Here is a 16,546-nt window from a genome sequence, read left to right on the forward strand (position 1 = left end):
ACAAGCTGTAACAGACGGTAAATAAAGCAAACAATACAAACTGTAACAGACGGTAAATAAAGCAAACAATACAAACTGTAACAGACGGTAAATAAAACAAACAATAGAAACTGTAACAGACGGTAAATAAAACAAACTATACAAACTGTAACAGACGGTAAATAAAACAAACAATACAAACTGTAACAGACGGTAAATAAAACAATACAAACTGTAACAGACGGTAAATAAAACAATACAAACTGTAACAGACGGTAAATAAAACAATACAAGCTGTAAAAGACGGTAAATAAAACAAACAATACAAGCTGTAACAGACGGTAAATAAAACAAACAATACAAACTGTAACAGACGGTAAATAAAACAATACAAACTGTAACAGACGGTAAATAAAACAAACAATACAAACTGTAACAGACGGTAAATAAACCAAACAATACAAACTGTAACAGACGGTAAATAAAACAATACAAACTGTAACAGACGGTAAATAAAACAAACAATACAAACTGTAATAGACGGTAAATAAAGCAATACAAACTGTAACAGACGGTAAATAAAACAAACAATACAAACTGTAACAGACGGTAAATAAAACAATACAAACTGTACAGTAACAGACGGTAAATAAAACAAACAATACAAACTGTAACAGACGGTAAATAAAACAAACAATACAAACTGTAACAGAGGGTAAATAAAGCAAACAATACAAACTGTAACAGACGGTAAATAAAACAAACAATACAAACTGTAACACACGGTAAATAAAGCAATACAAACTGTAACAGACGGTAAATAAAACAAACAATACAAACTGTAACAGACGGTAAATAAAGCAAACAATACAAACTGTAACAGACGGTAAATAAAACAAACAATACAAACTGTAACAGACGGTAAATAAAGCAATACAAACTGTAACAGACGGTAAATAAAACAATACAAGCTGTAACAGACGGTAAATAAAGCAAACAATACAAACTGTAACAGACGGTAAATAAAGCAAACAATACAAACTGTAACAGACGGTAAATAAAACAAACAATAGAAACTGTAACAGACGGTAAATAAAACAAACAATACAAACTGTAACAGACGGTGAATAAAACAAACAATACAAACTGTAACAGACGGTAAATAAAGCAAACAATACAAACTGTAACAGACGGTAAATAAAACAAACAATACAAGCTGTAACAGACGGTAAATAAAACAAACAATACAAACTGTAACAGACGGTAAATAAAACAATACAAACTGTAACAGACGGTAAATAAAACAAACAATACAAACTGTAACAGACGGTAAATAAAACAATACAAACTGTAACAGACGGTAAATAAAACAAACAATACAAGCTGTAACAGACGGTAAATAAAGCAAACAATACAAACTGTAACAGACGGTAAATAAAACAAACAATACAAACTTTAACAGACGGTAAATAAAACAAACAATACAAACTGTAACAGACGGTAAATAAAACAAACAATACAAACTGTAACAGACGGTAAATAAAACAAACAATACAAACTGTAACAGACGGTAAATAAAACAAAGAATACAAGCTGTAACAGACGGTAAATAAAACAAACAATACAAACTGTAACAGACGGTAAATAAAACAATACAAACTGTAACAGACGGTAAATAAAACAAACAATACAAACTGTAACAGACGGTAAATAAAACAATACAAACTGTAACAGACGGTAAATAAAACAAACAATACAAACTGTAACAGACGGTAAATAAAACAATACAAACTGTAACAGACGGTAAATAAAACAAACAATACAAACTTTAACAGACGGTAAATAAAACAAACAATACAAACTGTAACAGACGGTAAATAAAACAAACAATACAAACTGTAACAGACGGTAAATAAAACAAACAATACAAGCTGTAACAGACGGTAAATAAAACAAACAATACAAACTGTAACAGACGGTAAATAAAACAAACAATACAAACTGTAACAGACGGTAAATAAAACAAACAATACAAACTGTAACAGACGGTAAATAAAACAAACAATACAAGCTGTAACAGACGGTAAATAAAACAAACAATACAAACTGTAACAGACGGTAGATAAAACAAACAATACAAACTGTAACAGACGGTAAATAAAACAATACAAACTGTAACAGACGGTAAATAAAACAACACAAACTGTAACAGACGGTAAATAAAACAAACAATACAAACTGTAACAGACGGTAAATAAAGCAAACAATACAAACTGTAACAGACGGTAAATAAAACAAACAATACAAACTGTAACAGACGGTAAATAAAACAAACAATACAAACTGTAACAGACGGTAAATAAAACAAACAATACAAACTGTAACAGACGGTAAATAAAACAAACAATACAAACTAACAGACGGTAAATAAAACAAACAATACAAACTGTAACAGACGGTAAATAAAACAAACAATACAAACTGTAACAGACGGTAAATAAAACAATACAAACTGTAACAGACGGTAAATAAAACAATACAAACTGTAACAGACGGTAAATAAAACAAACAATACAAACTGTAAAAGACGGTAAATAAAGCAAACAATACAAGAACAAACAGAAAAGCACATCTGTGATTTAAAATATATAATTTCAAGGAACCATGGTAGATCTGAAGCAACAAACAGTAAACCCGTCAAATGAGCAGAAAATGTCCATTCCTGAATTAGTGTCTTCCTGACAGTCATTCCTCTTCGTAATTTCCGATGCGCAATGAACTTGGAGGTCATGCGTTCTGACAAATGAGAGCGAGATAGAGAGAGACACTGTAAGCGTCAGATTTGTAAACAATTTAATCTCCTGATTTTATAGAATATTGATATATAGTTTATCGTATAATGACTTTTGTATTGATATAGTTTAAACCAGTCATACATGACACGATGTATTCTTCATTCACTTCCGTCAATGTAACTCCTGTCCACTTCATTCACTTTCATCACTGGAAATACTGTCCAATTCATTCACTTCCGTCACTGTAACTCCTGTCCACGTCATTCACTTCCGTCACTGGAACTCGTGTCTACGTCATTCACTTCCGTCACTGGAACTCGTGTCCACTTCATTCACTTCCGTCACTGGAACTCGTGTCCACTTCATTCACTTCCGTCACTGGAACCCCTGTCCACGTCATTTACATCCACCACTGGAACTACTGTTCACTTCATTTATTTCCGTCACTCAAACTCCTGTGTACTGCATTCACTTCCGCCACTGGAACTTGTGTCCATGTCATACACTTCCATCACTGGAACTCCTGTGTACTGCATTCACTTCCCTCACTGGAACTTGTGTCCATGTCATTCACTTCCATCACTGGAACTCCTGTCTACTTCATTCACTTCCATCACTGGAACTCCTGTCCACATCATTCACTTCCGTCACTGGAACTTGTGTCCACTTCATTCACTTCCGTCACTGGAACTCCTGTCCATGTTATTCACTTCCCTCACTGGAACTCATGTCCATGTTATTCACTTCCGTCACTGGAACCTCTGTCCATTTCATTCCGTCACTGGAACTCCTGTCCACGTCATTCACTTCCATCACTGGAACTCCTGTACACTTCATTTACTTCTGTGATTGGAACTCCTTTACAAGTCATTAACTTCCCTCACTGGAACTCGTATCCACTTAATTCACTTCCGTCACCAGAACTTGTGTCCATTTCATTCACTTCCGTCACTGGAACTCATCTCCACTTCATTCATTTCCACCACTTGAACTCATCTCCACTTTATTCACTTCCGTCACTGAAACTCCTTCCCACTTCATTCAATTCCGTCACGGAACTGTTGTCTAATTCATTCATTTCCGTTACTGTAACTCATGTCCATGTCATTCACTTCAATCACTGGAACTCCTGTCCACGTCATTCACTTCCGTCACTGGAACTCCTGTCCACGTCATTCACTTCCGTCACTGGAACCCCTGTCCACGTCATTTACATGCACCACTGGAACTACTGTTCACTTCATTTATTTCCGTCACTCAAACTCCTGTGTACTGCATTCACTTCCGCCACTGGAACTTGTGTCCATGTCATACACTTCCATCTCTGGAACTCCTGTGTATTGCATTCACTTCCCTCACTGGAACTTGTGTCCAAGTCATTCACTTCCATCACTGGAACTCCTGTTCACTTCATTCACTTCCGTCACTTCATTTATTTCCGTCACTGAAACTCCTGTGTACTGCATTCACTTCCATCACTGACACTCCTGTCCACTTCATTCACTTCCGTCACTGGAAATACTGTTCACTTCCATCACTTCCGTCACTGGAACTCGTGTCCAGTCATTCACGTCTGTATCTGGAACTCCTATTCACTTCATTCACTTCTGTCGCTTGAACATTCACTTCCGTCACTAAAAGTCCTGTCCACATCATTCACTTCCGTCACTGGAATTCCTGTCCACTTCATTCACTTCCGTCACTGGAACTCCTGTTCACTTCCGTCACAAAAATTCCCTATCTACATCATTCACTTCCGTAACTCGAACTTGTGTCCACTTCATTCACTTCCGTCTCTGAAACTCCTGTCCACTTCATTCACTTTCGTCACTGGAACTCGTATCCACGTCATTCACTTCCATCACTGGAACTCATGTCTACGTTATTCACTTCCGTCACTGGAACTCATGTCCACTTCATTCACTTCCATCACTAGAACTCCTGTCCACATCATTCACTTCCGTCACTGGAACTCGTGTCCACTTCATTCACTTCCATCACTGAAACTCGTGTCCACTTCATTCACTTCCATCACTGAAACTCCTGTCCACTTCATTCACTTCCCTCACTGGAACACATGTCCATTTTATTCACTTCCGTCACTGGAACTTCTGTCCATTTCATTCCGTCGCTGGAACTCCTGTCCACGTCCTTCACTTCCGTCACTGGATCTCCTGTCCACGTCATTCACTTCCATCACTGGAACTCGTGTCCACGTCATTTACATCCACCACTGGAACTACTGTTCACTTCATTTATTTCCGTCACTGAAACTCCTGTGTACTGCATTCACTTCCGTCACTGAAACTCCTGTCCACTTCATTCACTTCCCTCACTGGAACTCATGTCCATGTTATTCACTTCCGTCACTGGAACCTCTGTCCATTTCATTCCGTCACTGGAACTCCTGTCCACGTCATTCATTTCCCTCACTGGAACTCCTGTCCAAGTCATTCGCTTTAGTCACTGGAACTCGTGTCCACGTCATTCACTTCCGCCACTGGAACTCCTGTCCAAGTCATTCACTTCCATCACTGGAACTCCTGTACACTTCATTTACTTCTGTGACTGGAACTCCTTTACAAGTCATTAACTTCCCTCACTGGAACTCGTATCCACTTAATTCACTTCCGTCACCAGAACTCGTGTCCACTTCATTCACTTCCGTCACTTGAACTCATCTCCACTTTATTCACTTCCGTCACTGAAACTCCTTCCCACTTCATTCACTTCCGTCACTGGAACTGCTGTCTAATTCATTCACTTCCGTTACTGTAACTCATGACCATGTCATTCACTTCAATCACTGGAACTTCTGTCCATTTCATTCCGTCGCTGGAACTCCTGTTGACGTCCTTCACTTCCGTCACTTGATCTCCTGTCCACGTCATTCACTTCCATCACTGGAACTCCTGTCCACTTCATTCACTTCCATCACTGGAACTCATCTACGTTATTCACTTCCGTCACTGGAACTCGTGTCCACTTCATTCACTTCCGTCACTGAAACTTGTGTCCATGTCATTCACTTTCGTCACTGAAACTCCTGTCCACTTCATTCACTTCCGTCACTGGAACTTCTGTCTACGTTATTCACTTCCGTCAATGGAACTCGTATCCACTTCATTCACTTCCGTCACTGAAATTCCTGTCCACTTCATTCTCTTCCGTCACTGAAACTCATGTCCACGTCATTAACTTTCGTCACTGGAAGTCGTGTTGACTATTGTTCACTTCCATCACTGGCACTACTGCCCACTTCATTCACTTTTGTCACTGGAACTCCTGTTTACTTCATTCACTTCCATCAGTGGAACTCGTGTCCACGTCATTCACTTCCATCACTTGAACTCCTGTCCACTTCATTCACTTCCGTCACTGTAAATACTGTTCACTTCATTAAACTGCTGTTGTCACTGGAACTCCTGTCCACTTCATTCACTTCCGTCAGTGGAACTCGTGTTTACTTCATTCACTTCCCTCACTGGAAATACTTTTCACGTCATTCACTTCCGTCACTGGAACTCGTATCCAGTCATTTACTTCCGTCACTGGAACTCCTGTCCACGTCATTCACTTCACTCACTGGAACTCCTTTCCACTTCATTTATTTCCGTCACTGGAACTACTGTTCACTTCATTCACTTTCCTCACTGGAACTCCTGTCCACTTTATTCACTTCCGTCAGTGACACTCCTGTCCACTTCATTCACTGCTGTCACTGGAACTCCTGCCCACTTCATTCATTTCCGTCACTGGAACTCGTCTCTACGTTATTCACTTTCGTCACTGGAATTCGTGTCCACTTCATTCACTTCCATCACTGGAACTACTGTTCACTTCATTCACTGCTGTCATTGGAACTCCTGCCCACTTCATTCACTTTCGTCATTGGAACTTCTGTCCACATCATTCACTTCCGTCACTGGAACTCGTGTCCACTTCATTCACTTCCATCACTGGAACTACTGTTCACTTCATTCTTTTCCGTCACTGGAAATACTGTTCACTTCATTCACTGCTGTCACTGGAACTCCTGCCCACTTCATTCACTTCCGTCACTGGAACTCCTGTCCACGTCATTCACTTTCATCACTGGAACTGCTGTCCACTTCATTCACTTCGGTCACTGGAACTCGTGTCCACTACATTCATTTCTGTCACTGGAACTCCTGTCCACTTCATTCACTTCGGTCACTGGAACTTCTGTCCACTTCATTCACTTCCGTCACTGGAATTCCTGTCCACGTCATACACTTCCGTCACTGGAACTCCTGTCCACTTCATTCACTTCCGTTTTAGGTACTCTTGTCCACGTCATTCACTTCCATCACTGGAACTCATTTCCACGTCATTGACTTTCGTTACTGGGACTCCTGTCCACGTCATTCACTTCCGCCACTGGAACTCATCTCCACTTTATTCACTTCCGTCACTGAAACTCCTGTTTACTTCATTTACTTCCCTCACTCAATCTAATTAAAATTAGATGTTGCCTCCGCTCGCATACTCGCTACACAAACAATTTAAATTAGATTGTCCACGTCATTCACTTCCGTCACTGGAACTCCTGTCCACGTCATTCACTTCCGTCACTGGAACTCCTGTCCACGTCATTCACTTCCGTCACTGGAACTCCTGTCCACGTCATTCACTTCATTCACTTCCATCACTGGAACTTGTGTCCACGTCATTCACTTCCATCACTGGAACTCGTGTCCACTTCCTTCACTTCCGTCACTGGAACTCATGTCCACGTCATTCACTTCCGTCACTGAAACTCATGTCCACGTCATTCACTTTCGTCACTGGAAATCGTGTCGACTTCATTCACTTCCGTCACTGGAACTATTGTTCACTTCATTCACTTCCATCACTGGAACTCGTCTACGTTATTCACTTCCGTCACTGGAACTCGTGTCCACTTCATTCACTTCCGTCACTGAAACTTGTGTCCATGTCATTCACTTCCGTCACTGAAACTCCTGTCCACTTCATTCACTTCCGTCACTGGAACTTCTGTCTACGTTATTCACTTCCGTCAATGGAACTCATATCCACTTCATTCACTTCCGTCACTGAAATTCCTGTCCACTTCATTCACTTCCGTCACTGGAACTCGTGTCCACGTCATTCACTTCCGTCACTGGAACTCATCTCCACTTTATACACTTCCGTCACTGAAACTCCTGTTTACTTCATTTACTTCTCTCACTCAATCTAATTAGAATTAGATGTTACCTCCGCTCGCATACTCGCTATACAAACAATTTAAATTAGATGTCCACGTCATGCACTTCCGTCACTGGAACTTGTGTCCACGTCATTCACTTCCATCACTGGAACTCGTGTCCACTTCCTTCACTTCCGTCACTGGAACTCATGTCCACGTCATTCACTTCCGTCACTGAAACTCATGTCCACGTCAATCACTTTCCTCACTGGAAGTCGTGTCGACTTCATTCACTTCCGTCACTGGAACTATTGTTCACTTCCATCACTGGCACTCCTGCCCACTTCATTCACTTCCGTCACTGTAAATACTGTTCACTTCATTCACTGCTGTTGTCACTGGAACTCCTGTCCACTTCATTCACTTCCATCACTGAAACTCCTGTCCACTTCATTCACTTCCGTCACTGAAACTCCTGTCCACTTCATTCACTTCCGTCACTGGAACTTGTGTCCAAGTCATTCACTTCATTCACTTCCGTCACTGGAACTCCTGTTCACTTCATTCATTTCCGTCACTGGAACTCCTGTCCACTTCATTCACTTCCGTCACTGGAACTTGTGTCCAAGTCATTCACTTCATTCACTTCCGTCACTGAAACTCCTGTCCACTTCATTCACTTCCGTCACTGAAACTCCTGTCCACTTCATTCACTTCCGTCACTGGAACTTGTGTCCAAGTCATTCACTTCATTCACTTCCGTCACTGGAAGTCATGTCCACTTCATTCACTTCCGTCACTGGAACTCCTGTTCACTTCATTCATTTCCGTCACTGGAACTCATGTTCACTTCATTCACTTCCGGCACTGGAACTCGTGTCCACGTCATTCACTTCCGTCACTGGAACCCCTGTCCACTTCATTCACTGGAGCTTCATTCTACTTCAGCTATGTTTGCTTTGTGACATGCTTTAACATGTCCACACCTGTCACAGTTTGTAGGGACCCTTGTCACGTTGACGTCCTGTAACATGTCCACACCTGCCACAGTTTGTAGGGACCCTTGTCACGTGGACGTCCTGTAACATGTCCACACCTGCCACAGTTTGTAGGGACCCTTGTCACGTGGACGTCCTGTAACATGTCCACACCTGCCACAGTTTGTAGGGACCCTTGTCACGTGGATGTCCTGTAACATGTCCACACCTGCCACAGTTTGTAGGGACCCTTGTCACGTGGATGTCCTGTAACATGTCCACACCTACCACAGTTTGTAGGGTGACATCCATATTTTTTTCTCTGAACTTCCTCGATATGCATGTTGTCCCATCTAACACGAACCCTTTTCAATTCATTTCTATTGTTTATTCGGAGTATGATAAAATATTTTTATGGTTTATTGGGAGTATGACAAAACATTTTCTTCATTATTTATTGGGAGTATGATAAAACATTTTTATGGTTTATTGGGAGTATGATACAACATTTTTATGGTTTATTGGGAGTATGATAAAACATTTTTATGGTTATTGGGAGTATGATAAAACATTTTTATGGTTTATTGGGAGTATGATAAAACATTTTTATGGTTTATTTGGAGTATGATAAAACATTTTTATGGTTTATTTGGAGTATGATAAAACATTTTTATGGTTTATTGGGAGTATGGTAAACATTTTTTATGGTTATTGGGAGTATGATAAAACGTTTTTATGGTTTATTGGGAGTATGGTAAACATTTTTTATGGTTATTGAGAGTATGATAAAACATTTCTATGGTTTATTTGGAGTATGACAAAACATATAGGCTATTGAGAATATATGATAAATCATTTAAAAACGTTTCAATTTTTTTTAAAAAATGTTTTAATAACGTATTCAAAACATTTTCATCGCAATCATGAAAAATAATATAATCAGATATCTATCTAATATTTATCTAATTAATTTTTTAAGGGGAGTGTTCTACCATTAATTTTCAATTTTCAAAGGGGGTCCAGTGGCGGATCTAGACTTTTCTGTAGGAGGGGTTGAGGCCCGAAGGGGGAATGGGGTATGGAGGTGTTACCCCCTCCTATCAGGGGGGTCCCGGTGGCCTCCACCTGGAAAATTGTAAAAACATTGTTAATGCATTTTATATTTAAATTCGTGTTGCTTCCTTATATTTATATCTGGGTTAGAATAGGTTCTCCGTACAGCTTGCTTGTCGTAAGAGGCGACTAAACGGGGCAGTCTTTATGATGAGACCGCAAAAACCGAGGTTCTGTCTCACTGCAGGCGGGGCACGAAAATTAAGATCCCTCCCTGCTCAAAGGCCGTAAGCGCCGAGCGTAAGCCTAAATTTTGCAGCCTTTCCCCGACAATGGTGACGTCTCCATATGAATGAAATATTCTCGAGCGGGACGTTAGATAGCCTAATATCATTCAATCAGTCATATAGTTATCAAAACAAAAGAAGAAGAAAAGAAAAACACGAAGAGCGGGGGGGGGGGGGGTGTTCTGACCCCCCCCCCCCCCCCCCCCACCACCCTATAATCCACCACTGGGGTCCTCCCTCAAAATGCGCTATTTTCCCACTTTTTCAAGTTAAGCAAACATTTCTGAAAAGGGGAGGGGGGGGGGGTGTTCCAACTCCCAGAACAACCCTTTGGATCCGCCATTGTAATTTTGATAGTTGAAAATACAGTGGCGGATCTATCTAAATGATTGTATCTCAAAGTGAGTATCCAAGTCAAAATAATTTTTACATGAATTTTTTGAATTGCGCACCAAAGGTAACGTGCTATATAATTACGTATACATATATGTAATATGCAATACTAAATTGTATACATAAATATCACAGGTACATGTCAAATATATATACTTATATTTACATATATGTAAATGAACTGTTAGTATTTAGTTTATTGTCTTTATATATCTCATATTGTGTAACGTGATTGTATGCCAACATATGTTTGGTGAATCAATAAATAAAATGAAAATTGTTTCTTAATTTTGTTTTCATTTTCAAATAAAATATCCCATCAATGTATATTTTGAATAGCTTAGAAGATCTAAAATTTTAGGGACTTATTTCATGTTTTGCACCAAAATCATCTTGTGAAATACTTAAACGGTACTATACAATTATGGGGTATTTTGTGCGACAAATTGAGATCGGATTCGGGATGTATTAAATCTTACCTCCAGCGGACTTTATCATAGGGCATAACGATAGTGTCCGAGGGTAGTTCGGGTGCATAGCAACGGACATTTCGGCGGGTAACCGGATAAGAAGGTAAGGCTAGCTGCAATAATGTAGCCCTATCCAATTTTTTTTATTCTGACGTTTTCGGGATAGGGCTACAATTCCATAGGATCTCCGTAATGGTGCAAAATAATTTTATGAATAGCCGACAATAAACTCTGTGTATTAGTCCCAAATGTTGTTTACACCAAAAGGAGTACCAACTTTGTGCTCGGGCATGTCTAATAAAGGTGTTTTTCATTAAATATAATGTACAGCATGCAAAATTCTTCGTCTGCTCCGCCATGCTTGTTATCGCGAGATCTCGTAGGTGGATCTAATGAAAAGCCTAAACATTGACAATCAGCGCGAAAATGTAGTTACTCGAGCCACTTCGACAAAGAAAGGAAAATCATATTGCTGCAGAAAGAATTTACACTCTGCTGTTCGGTTTTTAACTTGATATTCAATTCAAACCTTTTCAATACCGACGAAATAGCTTTCGCCTCCATACTTGTCCATTGATGTAAATACTACCTTATATGGCATATGCAAATGACTTGACAACCGGAAGTTGAAACTTCAGTACATCAAACATGGCGCACAAATATGAATCGAGAAATTGGAATTTATCGAAATTGTTGAAAACGGTACAATAGAGCCTCACAAATCTAAAGATGCAGGTTGTAAATTTATATATTGACTAAGAAACATATTATATCATTTTATTTACGTAAAGAAAGTCAGGAAATGTTTAGAATGAGCGCAAATGTTGCGGGAGTGAATCACTCCCGCATTTGCACCATTACGGAGATCCTAAGGAGTTGTAGCCCTCTCCCTAAAAAAAAAAAAAAAAAAAAAAATCAGAGAGGGCTACATTATTGCAGCTAAGGTAAGGCTAGTACGGCGTGTTTTATTATAATTCAGTATACGGTAGTCAGTGTACTTGTCAGGAGGATAGTTATAAAGTTTATATTCTGTTATTGGTGTCGAGATTTGTCCGGGGGTAGGACACGCAGGCTTAAAGCGCCATAGCAAAAGTATGAGTTTATGATTTTCCAAAATGGCGGCCGCAAACAAGTGCGCGCTACCATAAAAAAAAAAAGTTAATCCGAGATTTTTTTTACTCTTCCCCTGCCTTTATATTGTGACATGTGCTGGGTAAAACGTATGAAAAACTGACTTCCTTTTCTTCATATTTCGATCTTGATACCGTTTCAGCGAGAACAGCTACGACAGTCACTTGTTTCATTTGAACCTGGCACACTATACTATAACACGAGACGTTTCTGAAACAAGCACCTGTGACACCTACACATATCATGTGATGTTCAGAGTTTTGATCAGGTTCAATTCAAACAATATTTATTTACCAAATACTCTGTTCATCATTGCTTCCCAAGGTCATCTCGTGCATACTGATGATTGTTTTACGTCCTGTCCAGAATTTTCACCCATGTTGTGATGTTACCAGCTGTAGGTGAAGTACCACAAATTTAGACCTATGCTTAGCGCTCAGGGTCATAGCCGTCAGTTTATGCTTTATACCGGTCGCAGTAGCTCTGTGGTGGAGCGTTCTATGCTTAGCGCTCAGGGTCGTAGCCATCAGTGTATGCTTTATACCGGTCGCGGTAGCTCTGGTGGAGTGTTCTATGCTTAGCGCTCAGGGTCATAGCCGTCAGTTTATACTTTATACCGGTCGCAGTAGCTCTGGTGGAGTGTTCTATGTGTAAGGGGAGAACATTTTTTTCTGAAGTTGGTGCAACTCCTTCTTCATATCCAGATTTGCCTGATGTTCCTGTGTCTCCCTGGCTTCTAAAGCCTTAACTTTGTCAACGAGGCCTTGGATGAGCTGTTCCATGACTCGTCGAGTATTGCACACTGTCACACGAACACTAAATCGAAGTGAATCCTGTCCACGACGCCATTTGTAACACACAAGTTCTTTTCACCTTTTATTCACAGTTGTAGTGTAATGTGATCAATCAATGATGAATCAATGAATGAATCAATGACAGTGCTCCTATAAATATAAATAAATAAAAACACATTATAATTTGTGCTAGTGACTTAACCAATGTACAAGATTTGCTTGACCTCAATCATATATACAAACATATTTCCTTTGCAAGGATTCATATGTAGTACATGTATTATAAACATGCATAATTAGCAACATGAACAAATAGCAATTGCAAATTAAAAAAAAAGGTTGCAAATACGCAAAGTTCACAAACCTAAACAAGGCACGCAATATCCGGCCCAAAAAATGGCCACCACGACAGGTCAAGGTCAACGTAATACACTGATCACCTACATTTAGACCTATTAATAAAATAAACACTGTAAATATACTGAAACACACATATAACTCAAACACCGTTGTGTCACCGAAGTACATGTATGTAAAACTCAATTATATTCTCCCATTAAGTATAAATAGAAAACATTAAGCTACAAACTAGTTCTCAATTCTATATGTCTGATTAAAGCAAATGCTAAATATTGAATTCTGCTTCCTAACAGCATTGTTTAGCAAAGAATCTCCTACAATACCTTGCACACGATATAGTGAATCTATGCACTCAAAATATTCACTGACAAATTATTGTGTACTTGAAAATGACAAATATATCACCAAAAACTTACACAACATCAGACACGTCTTTGTTGTTCTGTATCTCGTGCAAAAATACCGCCAATAGCAGGTTCTATTATTACACACACTGACCAATCACTGACCGTCTTCATAAGTGTGAAAAATATTACACGAAATTATTTTAACTCAACAAGAGATACTTTTACCCAAAATTAATAGAATATAATACTCTTCAAAGTCAATTATAATTAATTTTACAATAATAATCAGACACAGAATACCAAAAATATCTACGTAGTTGCAGAGTCTCAATGGCGCAGAGGTTAATGCATACCGTCCATCGCACGCGACCTTCTCTCGGCACCCGGTTCGAATCCCATCTGATACAACTTATTTTTTTTTTATATAAAAAAAATGTTCTCCCCTTACATATGCTTAGCGCTCAGGGTCATAGCCGTCAGTTTATGCTTTATACCGGTCGCGGTAGCTCTGGTGGAGTGTTCTATGCTTAGCGCTCAGGGTCGTAGTCGTCAGTTTATACTTTATACCGGTCGCGGTAGCTCTGTGGTGGAGCGTTCGCTTTGTAACTTGGAGTCTTGAGCACTCAGGGTCCTAGCAGTAAGGGTTCTTTATTGTACCAACGCCTGTCATGACGCGGCACCTTCATTTTTAAGTTGTCAACTAACCCGATTAAGGCGGGTTACACCAGAAAAAGATTTTTCTACCAGTAACCCCATTACTTTTTATGACCCAGCGGGTCATACCTTTCACCCGATTTCAGGATTTGGTTTTGTAAAATAGTTCGTGCATGTAATTTCCAGTATGCATCAAAAGCTTGAATCCACATAAACAATGCCAATGGCCATGTTATAAGTTATCAAAGCAAAAAAAAAAATCCCCTCCCTCCTGGGTCTCAAACCCCCCAGGCGTCATTTTTGCACATTATGTCAATTCATATGTGGTAGTGATTTTGATTTTGTTTATGATTTCATATCGCAGTCTAGGTCAAAATCTTTCCAAGCTACTAGTCCGGTCGGGCTAGTTGAATGTAAAATTTACCAGCCCGAAAAAAAATCACTAGTCCAAAATCAAAACAGTTTATTAAAGCAAATTTAACTTTCAAAAAAAAAAATGTTTCCGCATAGTAAGAATAAAAACAAAAACAAATAAAAAACTTCAGTCATACTCGCCTTCATATAATATTAAATTTCTGTCAATTTCAGATTCAAGCAATTCATTTTCAGTCTCCTCCTCATCATTCTACATTTTTCACAATACTTACACAACATTGTATTTTTTTTTTCATCGTCAAATTTTAGCTATGGACGGTTCAAGGTCCATGATTGAACAAATCCACGCTTTCTTTTTGACTCGTATCTTTCTTCCACACTTCGTTTTTCCCACTCGTCAACAGCGGAAGAGTGACCTGTGTAGGTGACATACGATGCGTACCCGGACCTTTCTCTTTCCAGGGTTTGACACTAAGGCACGTCCGACTGACCGAGTCTACTGAATGATGGGTCCGGTCGGGTAAAATGTCGATTTACTAGTCCGACTGGTCGTGTTGAAAAAATAAACAAGAAACTTTAAAACAATAAGATTGTAAAGAGTTTGTGAGCAATTTTGAACCGCGTGATGACATAATCTTTATTTCTACAGGGCTTTCAACAAATTTAAAAGTAGGAGGCTGAAATGAAAATGTAGAAGGCGATCCAATGCGAACGGCACAGCCGTATCGCACGCGGAGCTATGCTCGGCGCCCTTACGGCCGGGGGTCTAGGGGCCGCTCAAGGCCCCCAGAAGTTCTGGGGTAAATGACACAAAATCCTGCATTCTGGCGGTTTCCTGGCACTTAAATGCAGCTTTGAAATTGTCATTTTTTTTTGCCTGAAATTTTTACTTTTGCCATGAATTTATTGTTTCATATGTGAAATTTTCTGTTCATGGAAAGACTTCAAAAATTCAACATTGCAAAGTACTAATTTTGATGCAAAATGAAAAATAAAGTGCATCAAGATAACTTAACATGTAATTATTTTTTGCAATGCTGTATCAATTAATTTTTAAGTGTCTTTGCTTGAACAGAAACTTTCACTTTTATTTCTACATTTTTACTGAAAGTTTATAAGACTGAAATGTTTTGTAAGAAAGTTTCTACATGCAGAAAGTATTGTTGAAATGAACTACATGAAACCCATTGGGACCTGCTTTTGCTCACCCCAATATTTTTTTTAAATAAAACCCAAACAATCTTTATTACAAATTAATAAGTAACATTTAAATGACCTATAATTTTATTTTTCCACAAATTCAAGTTAACAGCTACAGATTTGTTGGTAACATAGCAAATTTGTGCTGAAAAATTCTACTTTCGTTTTTATTTAATACCACGTGGGCATAATTGCAAATTAAAAAGAATCGCAAGTCTGAAATCTTTCCTGATTAAATGCTGTTTCCGCTTTAAAATTGTTGATTGATATTATACAAATCACATACTCGTGTCACTTTTACTTCTGGCCTTTTTAAAGCCGAAACTGAACAGGGTATTTGTTCTGTTCATTCCGTCAACATCATTGGTTTTTACGTTCAGGACTTGTAGTTATCTTTCGGAACTTCTCGTCTGTGTTGTCACGAATTGGTAAATCCGAGGCTTTCCGACTATTGCAATTAACGTATTATTTTCTACAGCAACAGACGACCAATCAGGTGCCTGAACTAAATTTAGCGCAAGTAAACACGTTTTTACATCCTGGTTGATACGGCCGCGA

At 39.1% G+C, this 16,546-nt stretch overlaps 1 long non-coding RNA gene across 1 annotated transcript; it reads right to left on the reverse strand.

The window, feature by feature from the left end:
- Window positions 1–13,124: 13,124 nt before the first annotated feature.
- LOC130049822 (uncharacterized) lies at window positions 13,125–13,720 on the reverse strand. The gene is made up of 2 exons (XR_008798166.1): window positions 13,417–13,720; window positions 13,125–13,202 (listed from the first exon to the last, which is right to left on the reverse strand). It is a non-coding gene; the product is annotated as an uncharacterized LOC130049822 (long non-coding RNA).
- Window positions 13,721–16,546: the final 2,826 nt, after the last annotated feature.

This window comes from Ostrea edulis, chromosome 8 (assembly GCF_947568905.1).
Source record: "Ostrea edulis chromosome 8, xbOstEdul1.1, whole genome shotgun sequence".
NCBI lineage: Eukaryota > Metazoa > Mollusca > Bivalvia > Ostreida > Ostreidae > Ostrea > Ostrea edulis.